Source organism: Salmo salar, chromosome 09 (genome assembly GCF_965601325.2).
Source record: "Salmo salar chromosome 09, fSalSal1, whole genome shotgun sequence".
Lineage (NCBI taxonomy): Eukaryota > Metazoa > Chordata > Actinopteri > Salmoniformes > Salmonidae > Salmo > Salmo salar.
The window spans coordinates 144,116,560-144,130,386 of record NC_138299.1 but is presented as its reverse complement, the minus strand read 5'-3'; positions in this window follow the sequence as shown (position 1 = coordinate 144,130,386).

Sequence of the window (13,827 nt, the reverse complement as noted above, 5' to 3'; positions counted from 1 at the left end):
TCTGTCACATCAAGCCCAACCCGCATCCCCTGGTTCTCCACTGGTCGGTTTCCCTGTGTAGACTTGCATCTTCCAAGCGTAGCTGAATTGTGCGTCACAGCCCACCCATATCTTGATGCCATACTTTGCTGGCTTGCTGGGCATATACTTTTTTTTTACTTCCGGAAAGGACAGCGACCTTTTGACAATAGATATTAATTACTATCAGTAATTAGTATCAGTGTCACAGAAAACAATCACATAAATCAATGATATTACAACAATACATAAAATTAACAGTGAAAATCACTTACATTAACAGATATGAAAATAAAAATGTACCTCTGAATGGAACCAGTTCCTCATCCACTGTTACTTCAAGCCCAGGGTTGTAGAGGTATGGCAGATGCTCCACCCACTTCTCCCAGACCTCTCTTATGGCCACCAGTTTGTCTCTCACACATCTCGCAGGTCTTGACTCACGGTTATCAAATCGTAGCATTCTTGAGAAAGCGTGAAAGACTTTCAGTGGCATCGTGGCACGGAAAATCGCCCTTCCACTCTCTGCATCCCAGAGACTGCATGTAGCCTCGCCTCTGGACCTATACACACCTGCCAAGATTAGCAGCCCTATGCAGGCACGCAGGTCAATCTCATCCATCCTTTTCCAGTTGTCTCCATATTTGTAATCTCCAGGATGATTTTTTTGATGGCTGGTGTGATGAACATGTAGAATGTTGAGGCGATGTCCTGGGCATGGGAAACTGCATGTCTTGTGGGCCCTGGGGTCATCCTTATGAAATGTTGTGCTGCCATCCTGCCCTTGCTGTCATATGGTGAGAAGGACCATGTTATTTTGCTGTTCTTTGACAAAAATGCCTCTTTCAGCTTGGGGGATTTCTTCTTCATCTGAAGATAATGCATCGTGCTCTGGGTTGTATTCTTCCCCATCTTCTTCTTCAGATACCTCCTCCTCTTCTAAATCATTGCTCTCTTGTTCCTCCTGGACATCTGAAAAAATCTGATCTACGACCTGTTGGGCACTGAAACGTGCACTCATGGCCTCAGCAAAGAGAGAACTGGGGGGACTGTCATCTGCAGCACCTTTATAGCCTCTGACTGCATTACCCATTAGTAAACAATGCTTTCAAGAACTCTTTATTTTGTCTGAAATTGTTTTTGTTTTGTCTGTGAACTTGAGTCATGGAGGGGAGATGCTGCACATGCACAAGAACGTTTTAGTTTTGTCTGAGTTCAATCAGTAGCACACAATCTCAATTTCTCATTGTTTGTGTGTGTGTGTGTGTGTGTGTGTGTGTGTGTGTGTGTGTGTGTGTGTGTGTGTGTGTGTGTGTGTGTGTGTGTGTGTGTGTGTGTGTGTGTGTGGTGTGTGTGTGTGTGTGAGAGTGTCTATGTGGTGTGTAAATGATTTTATAACTGCCGGCTCAAAAATTACCCTAAGACAATCTTTGTACCCTGGTGGTGTACAGATTTCATGGAAATATGAACAAAGGCGATGTTTCACTTTTTGTAATGTTGGGGTCACTAGGAAAAGTCATCAAATTTTAAGTTGAAAAAATATAATTTAGGGGGTTTTCTCTGCTGTTAAACATAGTGACGGGTCATTTTTGAACCTTAAGACAACACAAGGGTTAAACCTTGGTTATGGCCCTGTCTATGGTAAGCTCTGGGTGTGTCAAGGTTAATTAGTTAATGTGTCTTGCAGGTTTAGGCCTTGTGGCAACTATGCTGTGTTTCTCAAATAAACTAGATTTGGATGGAGAGCTGGGGAGGCTACAGTCTAGACAGACATTTCCAGCCAGCCAAATTGCCCTGTCCCCTAGCTGGCAAGAATAAAATAAATGGATTCCATATCGCAAGTAAGGGAGAGATTTGAAAAATAACCCAACAGAAGCAATATCTGGTCAGAAAATGGAGCTGAACATTTGTCATTGAGAAAATGCTGTAGAAGACATGGTATTTGGTGTAGGATTTCTCTATTTTCCCTGAGAAGGTCAGAGGAAGTGTGTAATGTGTTTGTATGATCAGAGAGCCTCAATATCCTCTGACAGTTTTCTAACCTGACATGAGAAATTCTTTTGCTCTGGGATAGTAGGAATGAGGGAGAGGGGGAAAGAGTGCAGCCAGAAGAGACAGGGGATGTGTCCCCCGTGTGTGTTTAGGGTCCTGGCTATGTGTGGGGGTGTTGCAGTGCCCCTTGTGTACAATAGACCCCTGACAAGTGGGCACACCACAGGGACACACTATACATTTGCCTTTGATCACTTTACATGGCCACTCTCATCTGATCAGAACTCTCTCTCCTTTCTCTCTCTCCTCTCCCTCTTCTCTCTCCGTCTTTCTCTTTTCTCTCTACTATCTCTCCTATGTCTCTCTCCTATCTCTTCTCTCAGGGTATAAGTTATATCAGAATGCTTATTGTTTAATCGGGTTAATTTTACATGAGATTCAGAATGTCTGAGTCATCAGAAGGAGGGAAGGGACTTGGCAGTGATGTAAAGTACTTAAATAAAAATACTTAAATGTACTACTTAGGTAGGTTTTTGGGGTATCTGTACTTTACTATTCATATTTTCGACAACTTTTACTTCACTACATTCCTAAAGAAAATAATGTACTTTCTGCTCCATGAATGTTCCCTATCACCCAAAAGTACTCATTACATTTGGAATGCTTAGCTGGACAGGAAAAAATTTCAATTCACGCACTTAAAGATAAAATCCCTGGTCATCCCTACTGCCTCTTATCTGGCAGACTCGCTAAACACAAATGCTTTCTTTGTAAATTATGTCTGAGTGTTGGAGTGTGCCCCAGGCTATCCGTAAATTAAAACAAGAAAATCGTGCTGTCTGGTTTGCTTAATATAAGGAATGTGAAATGATATATACTTTTACTTTTGGTACTTAAGTATATTTTAGCAATCACATTTACTTTTGATACTTAAGAATATTTAAAACCAAATACTTTTACTCAAGTAGTGTTTTACTGGTTGACTTTCACTTTTACCTGAGTCCTTTTCTATTAAGGGATCTTTACCTTTACTCAAGTATGACAATTGGGTACTTTTTCCACCACTGAGACTTAGTCACACTGACACTAGGCAGGATGAGTAATGAAGGAGAGATGTGTTTCTGTGAGTGTTTGAGAGGGACACAAATGTGTATGTAAGGTAGAGCTATTTATAGTAGACACAAGGCAGTGAATGGAAAAGCCCCGGTATGGTACAGTATAGTAATTGAAAGAGCCAACAAGCTATGATGCCCCTGGAGCTGGCTTTCTTGTGGTAATGATGGAGGCTGTACCTTCAATGGCTTGAACTGTCAAACACTTCTACTGTCATCTCCAGGGGCGCACCTTTGGTTTTAGAAGTGGGTGAGACATAATTATTATTATTATATATTTTTTTTCATCCAGTCAGATAAACATGGTCCTAAAGCACACCGAGCCTCCTTTTGTATCACATTCCAATGATAAAACTGAGTGGGACAAAAATGCAATTTCAGAATGTGGGGGGACATGTCCCCGCTGTAAGTTGCACCCCTGGTCATCTCAAACTTATATCAGGAAGGATGATTAAAGTACTGTGGAAGATTCAATTACAGTTTCTGATAAAGTTAACCCTTCAACTATGTGAACAATGGATATGCACAGTAGGGACTTTGTATGTATTTGTATCAGGGAGATCGTTGTGTGTGTAAATGTGTTTCAGATCGACAGATTTTGGATATTAGATTGGGGTTGGGACATACTGTATTCCCTCCTCTATCCTGCTACATCTGTCTCTCAGATTCCAGTGCCCCTTACACAGTCAATCTTGCTGGAAATGTCATTCTGCTCTAATCTCACCCTCAATGCAACTACATTTTCCAATTGAATCAGAATTCGGAACCTCCATGTCATTGGAAAAATTACATCTCGAAGATAAATTCTTGGGTTGATGGGAAAGATTGAATCAAGGCTTCAAGTTGAGCAGGTTACTAGTTTTAACATTTCTGTAGGGTTCTCTGTAATGACATGGCAGGCTCTCCAGTGATGAAACAGCAGGCAGCAACATGAAGTCTATTACAACCTGAGTTAAGCGCACGTAAAGGGAACATACAGTAATTCCCTTTTTATCTACTTTTATCTTTATGCGTATTCTGACATTTAACTTAAGAATGAGCAGTGGCAACCCGTCACCTGTTTTGAGCCCCACCTGTTAAGCAAAATATTATTTTGCCATTAATACTTGTCACATCAGTTTGCAAACAATGTAAAAATGTATAATAACTGAGTTAATAAAGCCGCATACAAACATGGTCGCTTTTTCACTTTCTTGAGTAAGGCAGCTCCAAAAGCTGAAACACCTGCATTATCTCAGTGCTTTCTGTGGTGGTGGGGCAGCCAGCGGAAAATACAGAGCGTAGGGGTTTGTAATGTTCTCTAATTGCGCTGTGATTGGCTCAGTGTTCTGTCACTCATGGGGACACTGCATCACCGCAAGATCTACGGGAGAGATCGAAAATTCAAGCCCCTTGGGTGCTGCCATAGTTACATTAGAAGTGCCCATCCAAGAAGGCTCAAGGTCATTTGCCACAGATAAAGTGACGTCAAATCAAGTTATATCTACAGTAGCTTTGACTGGACTGATCATGTCAACATCACACTTTCAATATCTTAGCTAGCAGTCATCATCATGAATTAAGTGACAATCTACTGGCAAATCCTTTTCAAACCTTGTCATATGAAGAGAAATTATAGATAAAACGTATTAGTGCTCATCGGCCATTGGAAATCGCAAATTTAACAATGAGTGGTTTGGAAGGAATCAGTGGTTAACTGCAAGCATTGCAAAGCAATCACTAGCCTGCTATTCAGTGGCGTGGATGTGTGGTCCAAGTCTACATTTAAGGGTCTCTTTTCCAAGCTTAAATGGATAAGGATTCAACATTGGCCATGCTGTCAATCCAGCATGAATTGTGCCATTTTCAAAACAACTGGAAACTCGGAAATCACAGACTTCATTGATTCAAAACAACTGGGAACTTGGACTAAAATGGTCATCCAACTTGGAATTCCAAGTCGGGAACTCGGGCCTCTTTCTAGAGCTCCGACCTGAAGATCACTGTCATCATGATTCGACCTTGTTTTTTTCAGAGTTCCCAGATGTCTTGAAAGCACCATAAATCCAGAGAATGCCAGACTTTGATGATAAAGTTTGATGACAAAATTTGCCCACGAAGAACCATCTCGCCACCTTCCTGTTCAAGTGAGCACAGCACAACAAGGTGAGTCCAAAAATGTATTGTATGCTGCTGCATAAATTATGTAATATGCCAGGGAGATATGTATACATTTGCTAAGAAGGTAATACTAAGTGTATGTTGTGTAGTAAGCTGTTAGCAGCCCATGTGCCACACCCTAATAATTTGGTCCCTTTTCCCCTCATAATTTAGCCTACTGTTCTGACTTGGTGGTGCACATATAGCCTATAGCCTGTTTTAGAGAAATGTAATCATTGAATATTGTAAGAGCTTTCATTGTCTGCTTATATGCCCACTTTATTTATCCTATGGTTCTGACTTGGTGTACAGGGAGAATACGGTAAGAACAACCCATGTTCTGAATTCTGTCGCTGTACATTTCAAAAGTGCTGAACAAATAGTTATATTCACTACGTCTGTCCTAGCTCGCTCATTAATGTCTTAATTGAAATTACAGATTGCCTCTTATCCGCTCATCGTTCCCTTATGCCATAGTTTGTACATATCAATTGTCAATAGAAACCACATTTGTTTAAGCAAGTCAGCCATATCAGCTATGTTTTATTAAAAGGCAGTAAATGAGGCTGAATGATCAGTTTCGCTGCCAGACAAGGCTCCGCTGATAGCCAGGTGTAACAGTGGTAAGATGTTGGGACTGCTGTTGGGACAGCTTTATGTAGACCCTAACAGTTTGTGGGCACCGTTTGTCAACGTTATAGTCCATTTAATGTATTGTTTAGTGTAGTGTTGTGTTGTGTAGTGGCTTTGCTGGCATTTGTCCCCCCATTTTTTTGTTTGTTTGCCCCACCAAGATTTACATGCTAAAATCGGCACTGGGAATGAGAATAGCATGCTATTCACCCGCTCGCTATTAGTTCGGATGGAGATCTAAGAAATGAAGGTGTGTCTACTGACCTTGACTTAATTCCCTCATAATTCCACCACCTTCATTCTAAGGAAACCATAATTAAGGTCGAGCGAATATGCCTGTTCCAAGTGGAAAAAACATCTACCTTATTTTTTCCCATAGCATTCTCCATGCTCTGCAATTAAGAAATTGCTTAGAGCTTTTGATAAGAGACTAAATTAATAATATTTTTGGAGAAGGGGATTGTAAATACACATAGCAATTGTTATAGATGATTTTTCCTTATGATCCCTCAAGACAAATGGGAAACCAGTCATTGCGGCCCCTTTTCCACAGTTTAGTAGGCTATAAATAGCTGTGCCGTTATTGCAAATGTTATTTGTGTGTCCTCAATTTGCGTGGATTAAATTTGGAGACCCAAACTATAGGTTTCTGTAGGGCTGAACCTGCCGAGTTGATGTATGTGCTTTAGAATGTTTTGCTTATATGCCTGGGCTTTTCTCCATTTTCTTTTACAATTTGTATTATGTTAAATATTAGCCACCATCGGGAGCCACAATCACCAATACCCACATACATTTACAACTGTCACTTAGTGTTTGTTTTCTTCAATTTGTCGCTTACATTTTGCATCATTCCATTCCGTTTACATTTCCTTCCTTTGTCACATCTGTGAAGTTGTTCCTGAGGGTCGCTAGCATTACTGGATCAAGTTAGGTTAATGTTTTACAATAATTTGGGACATGTAGCCTATTTGAATCATTCTGAAACTCAGACCACATGTAGCAGGTTAAATCTGGAGCCTGGTGCACGGTTCATGACGACTGGACCGTTGTCATACAGTTCCATAAATAGAGGAGATTTATAAGACTATTGTTCAACCCTTATTGTACTCTTTTTTTCCACATTCCAATATTTTATGGATTATACTTGAATATGACAACTTTCAGGATGAATCAAACCGCTGTTTTTGATTCATTGTCATGTTGTATAAATGATTGGAGACAGGCGCAGGAATTCGCAATAGCGGAATTTAATACTCCACCCAAAAGTACAACATGCCATGAAAGGCACGGGGACGAAGCCCAAAACAAACACGTATACAAAAACACAGGAATGTAACCCAAACTAAAGAGCAAGGTTATACCTCTAATAAATATATGGGAAGGGACCCGTAATAACAACACACAGGACAAGACCTGTACTAACAAGTGCAGTACAATACACGGGATGAGACCCGTAATAACGAGTACACAATACACGCAGCACAAAAGCCGAAACCACAACACACAGGTACTCACAAGACCAACAGACATGGGAACATTAACCGACCAAACAATGTTGAACAGAGGGCACATACAGTTGAAGTCGGAAGTTTACGTACACCTTAGCCAAATACATTTAAACTCAGTTTTTCACAATTCCTGACATTTAATCCTACTGAAAATTCCCTGTCGTAGGTCTGTCAGGATCAACACTTTATTTTAAGAATGTGAAATGTCACAATAATAGTAGAGAGAATGATTGATTTCAACTTTTATTTATTTCATCACATTCCTAGTGGGTCAGAAGTTTACATACACTCAATTAGTATTTGGTAGCATTGCCTTTAAATTGTTTAACTTGGGTCAAACGTTTCGGGTAGCATTCCACAAGCTTCCCACAATAAGTTGGGTGAATTTTGGCCCATTCCTCCTGACAGAGCTGGTGTAACTGAGTCAGGTTTGTAGGCCTCCTTGCTCGCACACGCTTTTTCAGTTTTGCCCACAAATTTTCTATATGATTGAGGTCAGGATTTTGTGATGGCCACTCCAATACCTTGACTTTGTTGTCCTTAAGACATTTTGCTACAACTTTGGAAGTGTGCTTGGGGTCATTGTCCATTTGGAAGACACATTTGCGACCAAGCTTTTACTTCCTGACTGATGTCTTGAGATGTTCCTTCAATATATCCACATACTTTTCCAGCCTCATGATGCCATCTATTTTGTGAAGTGCACCAGTCCCTCCTGCAGCAAAGCACCCCCACATCATGATGCTGCCAGCCCCGTGCTTCATGGTTGGGATGGTGTTCTTCGGCTTGCAAGCGTCCCCCCTTTTCCACCAAACATAATGACGGTCATTATGGCCAAACAGTTCTATTTTTGTTGCATCAGACCAGAGGACATTTCTCCAAAAAGTACGATCTTTGTCCCCATGTGCAGTTGCAAACCGTAGTCTGGCTTTTTATGATGGTTTTGGAGCAGTGGCTGAGTCCTTGCTGAGCGGCCTTTCAGGTTATGTCGATATAGGACTCGTTTTACTGTGGATATAGATACTTTTGTACCTGTTTCCCCCAGCATCTTCACAAGGTCCTTTGCTGTTGTTCTGGGATTGATTTGCACTTTTCGCACCAAAGTACGTTAATGCCTAGGAGACAGAACGCGTCTCCTTCCTGAGCGGTATGATGGCTGCGTAGTCCCATGGTGTTTATACTTGCGTATTATTGTTTGTATAGATGAACGTGGTACCTTCAGGCGTTTAGAAATTGCACCCTGTCATAGGCGTCGTAAGGATTGGACCAAAGCGCAGCGGGTAAAGTGCTCATCTTACATTTACATTACATTTATATTTAAGTCATTTAGCAGACGCTCTTATCCAGAGCGACTTACAAATTGGTGGATTCACCTTATGATATCCAGTGGAACAACCACTTTACAATAGTGCATCTAAATCTTTTAAGGGGGGGGGGGGGGGGTTAGAAGGATTACTTTATCCTATCCTAGGTATTCCTTAAAGAGGTGGGGTTTCAGGTGTCTCCGGAAGGTGGTGATTGACTCCGCTGTCCTGGCGTCGTGAGGGAGCTTGTTCCACCATTGGGGTGCCAGAGCAGCGAACAGTTTTGACTGGGCTGAGCGGGAACTGTGCTTCCTCAGAGGTAGGGAGGCGAGCAGGCCAGAGGTGGATGAACGCAGTGCCCTTGTTTGGGTGTAGGGCCTGATCAGAGCCTGAAGGTACGGAGGTGCCGTTCCCCTCACAGCTCCGTAGGCAAGCACCATGGTCTTGTAGCAGATGCGAGCTTCAACTGGAAGCCAGTGGAGAGAGCGGAGGAGCGGGGTGACGTGAGAGAACTTGGGAAGGTTGAACACCAGACGGGCTGCGGCGTTCTGGATGAGTTGTAGGGGTTTAATGGCACAGGCAGGGAGCCCAGCCAACAGCGAGTTGCAGTAATCCAGACGGGAGATGACAAGTGCCTGGATTAGGACCTGCGCCGCTTCCTGTGTGAGGCAGGGTCGTACTCTGCGAATGTTGTAGAGCATGAACCTACAGGATCGGGTCACCGCCTTGATGTTAGTGGAGAACGACAGGGTGTTGTCCAGGATCACGCCAAGGTTCTTAGCACTCTGGGAGGAGGACACAAGGGAGTTGTCAACCGTGATGGCGAGATCATGGAACGGGCAGTCCTTCCCCGGGAGGAAGAGCAGCTCCGTCTTGCCGAGGTTCAGCTTGAGCTGGTGATCCGTCATCCACACTGATATTGTTTAGGGGTTATTGTTTGTTGGTTTTGTTGGGGTATTGGGGATTTTCTTGTGTTTTTCTTTTTTTAGGTGCATCCCGGGGTCTGCACCTTGAGGGGGGGGTACTGTCACGTCCTGACCAGCAGAGGGCGTAATTGTGTTAGTCTTGGTCAGGATGTGGCAGGTGGTTTGTGTTTGTTAAATGTTGTGTTGGTGATTGGGACTTCCAATTGAAGGCAGGTGTGTTGAGTTGCCTTTGATTGGAAGTCCTATATAGGTGTGTGTGTTTTTCTTTGGGGTTGTGGGTGGTTGTCCTTGCACTGCATTGTATGTGCCTGCAAGACTGTTGCTGTTGTAAGTACTGTTTATTGTTGTTTTCAAGTGGATGCTTTACGTGTTTTATTTAATAAACATGAGTGTCCACAATCCCGCTGCGCCTTGGTCCTCTTCTCTCCATGACAACTTCTGTGACAACAACGACAACCAGCTGCCTCTAATTGGAGGTCATTGCCAAAAACCCAACATAGAAATAGAAAACTAGATATAAACATAGAAATAGATAGCATAGAACCTAAACACCGAAACACACAAAACAAACACTGCCTGCCACGCCCTGACCAAACTACAATGACAAATAACCCCTTTTACTGGTCAGGACGTGACACACCCAAGGATGAACCAGACTTGTGGAGGTCTTGGCTGATTTCTTTTGATTTTTCCCATGATATCAAGCAAAGAGGCACTGAGTTTGAATGTAGGCCTTGAAATACATCCACAGGGACACCTCCAATTGACTCAAATTATGTCAATTAGTTTATCAGAAGTTTCTAAAGCCATGACATCATTTTCTGGAATTTTCCAAGCTGTTTAAAGGCACAGTCAACTTAGTGTATGTAATCTTCTGACCCACTGGAATTGTGATACAGTGAATTGTAAGTGAAAGAATCTGTCTGTAAACAATTGTTGGAAAAATGACTTGTGTCATGCACAAAGTAGATGTCCTAACCGACTTGCCAAAACTATAGTTTGTTAACAAGAAATTTGTGGAGTGGTTGAAAAACGAGTTTTAATGACTCCAACCTAAGTGTATGTAAACTTCCGACTTCAACTGTATATACAATATCTAATCAGGGGGAATGAGAACCAGGTGTGCGTAATCAGACAGTTCAGTGACACCTAGAGGCCGGTGACGTAGACCTCCGGAACTGTTGCACGGAATGAGCAACAGTACCGGGGGGATCCGTGACATTCATCAATATATTTTGAGCGTAAAGGCTCTCCAAACCTGTTATTGTGATTCATACATACTTTCTTTATCCTGAATGTGCCTAAATAATCTACAAGATCAGAGTATTTTTTAAGATACCAGTTGGTGCTGAAACAAAGACGAATATGCATATGTTTAGATGTTTTTTTTTTATTGATCCCTCATTGTATTCTAGTGAATCTGTCCACAGAATTCTAATTCTAGGTACCCCATATTTAAATGGATGGCTTAAGATAAATGTACTGAAAACCCTATTGAATGAAAACCCAGAAAAAATGTGTTGGCCAGCAAGGGGAGGGTTTTCAGTGGTTGAATCAAATATATTCAGCGCATGCAAGGGAACAGTGGCTGTTCTAGCTTGTATGGCTCCCTGGGCGAACCCCCCCCTTCAGACATTTGGAACAACACAAATAAATAATCATAACCTTTTAAACTATATAAATATAAAAATATATACAAAAATAAGACTCATAAATATCAAAAATAAGTAAGAAAGACAAATAGAAACAAATGGTAGTATATAAATACAAATAAAAAAAAGAATTTGAATTATTACACTATTACCCTATTGCTAACATAAAACACACAAATAAAACTAAATTGCACAAATCCTACATCACACAAATACACAAATAGAATAACACACTTGTAAAGAAGAGAACCTGATTATTACACTATTGTACTTCAAACAAGAAACACACAAATTACATTTCACAACTAATTGCATTACTAATTGCATTAGTACTGTATAAAGTTAGAGGTGCCCTATTTAATAGATTCCCCCCTCCCCCTACCTCGGGCTTCCAGTGGGGAGACCTGAGGTCAACCTACCCCCTCCCCATCTCGTACTTCTGAGTGGGAGACCTTCCCAGGCAGTAGCCTGCCTAGCTCACAAACTAGAATCAGGGCACCCACTCTGACAAGGTTAATTGAGCCACAGTCCCACACGGTGACATGATATCATTCACGTGACGTGCAAATGAGCGATAGAAAACCGATCGTGCAAATGTCACCATTCGGAATATTAGTATTTTTTTGTTTGTTTTGTGCGGGCGCCCCATGCAGCCCCTGGCAAGATGCCGCCCTGGGCGGCTGCCCATGTCGCCTATGCCTAAATCCGCCACTGCAAGGGAACCATGCCTGCACAGCCCGTTATGCACCACCAGAAGGTACGTCTGAATACCAACTACTGAGAAGTGCGTAGGAAAGGCATACATTTCCTATGTCGGAAATTGCGCCTATGAGCACATCTGCACTGTGACATCACTGCTAGCTCCTCTATGATATCATGGCAATCATGCCTGTGACATCATCACAACTAACTCCTCTATGAAGTATTAGCTATCTTCCCTGTGACATCACTTCTAGGTCCTCTATGACATCACCACTATGACTCCTAACTCCTCTTTGACATCACCATTATCTTCTATATGACATAATCAGTCACTTCCCAGTAACATCATGGCTTCTCTATTCCATTACAGTAGGCTGACTTAAAAGCACTGTGTGAGTGTGTAGTCTGGTGTTAGTGGGAGCTCTAAGAGTTGTGTGTGTTAATGTGCTCAGGTCAGGTAGAGCGTCACACACCTGTGTTCTCTGGCTCATCTTTGTGTCTGGGGCACTTTATAGTCTGGGAAAAGGATGACCTGCTGTTAATACACACAAACAGTTGAATGTCTGGCCAATGTCAAATTGTCAACAGCAGTTTTTATGAGACAGGAAATAGTTGATTTTTCAAGGACACATACCAACAACTCTCTATCTATCTCTCTCTTTTTCTCTCTCTCTGTCTCTCACTCACACACAGACACACACACACGCTGCATATTGATTAGGCTGTTTGCTCTGGGGAGATAAAGAGCTTGCAGGGTGTTATTACCACAAAGAGGAGCCACTCGTCATCTTCCTGTCCGCCTGCCTGCCTGCCTGCCTGCCCGCCTGCCCGCCTGCCTGCCTGCCCGCCTGCCTGCCCGCCTCCTCACCCCCTGACCAACACTAAACAACAATAACAACTCACACTGAGTTTTAGAGGTGCTGTAGAGTTCATATCTGAATCCACTGTGTGTTGCTGCTGTGGTGTGAGTTGTCTAGCTGTGCCATGCCATCATGACCCCAGGCATCAGAGGCTTCATGTGTTTGAAAGGATCGCTGGTGGCCGAATGTCCTGCTATCTGTGCTATTCATTCCATGTGACGGAACAAAAGATACATCTGATGTATTTCCATCATACAAGTGGATGAAATTGAGGGGCATTTCAATGAGATGTTATACAGAGATGCCTCAGATTAAATGGGGCATGACTCCTCTAGTCCTTTCCTGTGTGATGTTTCATGCAGTGTTCTTACGTAAGATCCTATTCCATACCTAGCAGTTAACTGCTATGTTGGGTGACTCGGATCTCTGCTAGGTTCTGCTCAAATTGCTCCCAAATTGTGTAAATAGTTTGAGCTGAGAGAGTGTGAGAGAGAGAATGATTGCAGGCTTTCCTTGTTGATTGGGTTCAGACTGTCTGTCAGAAAGCCTTGTCTGTCCTGTGGAAGAGAGACGAGGAAGGAAGCAGGGAAATGAATGTAGTTATGAGGTTGGCAGATTTCATATATTAATTCACTGTAATTGGACCAGGCTGTGTAAACATATGGTTAGACACATGGGGGGTTATGTTACCAAACTGCGTGTGTGTGTGTGTGTGCGTCTGCGTCTGCGCTTGCATTAGTATAGTGCCCCTAAAAGTCCCTTCCACTCTCCTCCTTTCCCTAACTGTCCCCCTCTTCTCAACATCTCTCTCTCTATGTACTACCATCTCTATTTCCCTAATTTATTATTTTCTCTTTCCCACCTTCTGTTATTCTATTAACTTCCCTCTCTTCACCTCTTCATTTCCATCTCATTTATTTTTTATTTGACCTTTATTTAATGCTGGGCCAATTGTGCGCTGCCCTATGGGACTCCCAA